General features: G+C 45.6%; 1 non-coding gene across 1 annotated transcript; it reads right to left on the reverse strand.

Moving 5' to 3' along the window:
* Positions 1-348: 348 nt before the first annotated feature.
* Positions 349-430, reverse strand: trnal-cag (transfer RNA leucine (anticodon CAG)). The gene has a single exon. It is a non-coding gene; the product is annotated as a tRNA-Leu (tRNA).
* Positions 431-1211: the final 781 nt, after the last annotated feature.

Consider the following 1211-nt stretch of genomic DNA (forward strand, 5'->3'; position numbering starts at 1 on the left):
CATTAAACTGCCAGACGTATTGGTGGCGCCTGGTAAAATTACAACATTTCCAACGGATCCAAATGTGTGTGTGAATCGGGAGGGCTTAGAGGGATATTGGCCAAATGCTGGCAAATGGGGCTGCGTTAATTTAGGATATCTGGTCAATATCGGCGAGGTAGACGAAGGTTGTCCACTCTCTCCATTTCCATAATGAAACTGATAACCTCTAACACGATGGAAATGAAGAGCGGATGCTCTGTGCTCACCTGCATTGTTCATTGATTAGAAACAAAACCTTGCCTTCTGTTACTTTCAACTGAAACACAAGTCTTCCCTACCCAGCTTCAGCAGAACAGCCAACCATAATGGCAGCGGTGGGATTCGAACCCACGCCTCCGAGGAGACTGGAACCTGACTCCAGCGCCTTAGACCGCTCGGCCACACTACCACCCATACAGGAGGGACAAATATGATTCTTTCTGATGTTGTTACTGCAAAACAACAAAAGCAGAGGCACAGCGAAAGACTTCAAGGATCCCTGTCTTGTTCATCCATTTTCTTAGCTGCCGGGCAGTGCCTAACTAAAACATTCTTTTCCCACAAGATGCTGACAACAGCTCGATCAAATCAAAAATCAACAGAAAGCTGAGAGCATCTTGTGACACTCAATTAGGCAACAAATGTAATGTGCCTGGGAGAAAGTGTATACAGTTATGCTTGGATAAAGAAAACATGAACCGCACGGCATTTCTGGAATTTAGACTTTCACGATGGTGAATGATTTCACCCTTTGTTCGAAACTGAACAACTCTGGCGTTAACACATAATGTGAAAACCACCGGGCTACTGGGGAAATGCACCAAGCTGAGCAGATCGTGCACCAGTTCACACCGTGCAGCATACTGAGACTTACACACCAGTTTTGCAGTGTAAGTGGCTGAAAGATAACCCTGTCTGAAAAACTGAGCCAGCATTAGAATTCAAGAACGACAAATCACATTGGGAGGCTTTTCGAACCTCGGTGCAGCTACGAGCTGCCATCTTGCTTGCCTTTCTCCTTACCCCAACGTTTCTCTGTGCAGCTTTCCAATCCTGGACATGAACAAATTTCAGGCGGCAGCCAGCTGAATTGGAAACCGGAGTGGGAGACAAGGAACAGCAACTGAGTAAAATTTACAAAATTCCACGGTGCTTATTTAGAGTTGCACAAAAGGCAGTTTCTGAATGTA

Source organism: Stegostoma tigrinum, chromosome 11 (assembly GCF_030684315.1).
Source record: "Stegostoma tigrinum isolate sSteTig4 chromosome 11, sSteTig4.hap1, whole genome shotgun sequence".
Classification (NCBI taxonomy): domain Eukaryota; kingdom Metazoa; phylum Chordata; class Chondrichthyes; order Orectolobiformes; family Stegostomatidae; genus Stegostoma; species Stegostoma tigrinum.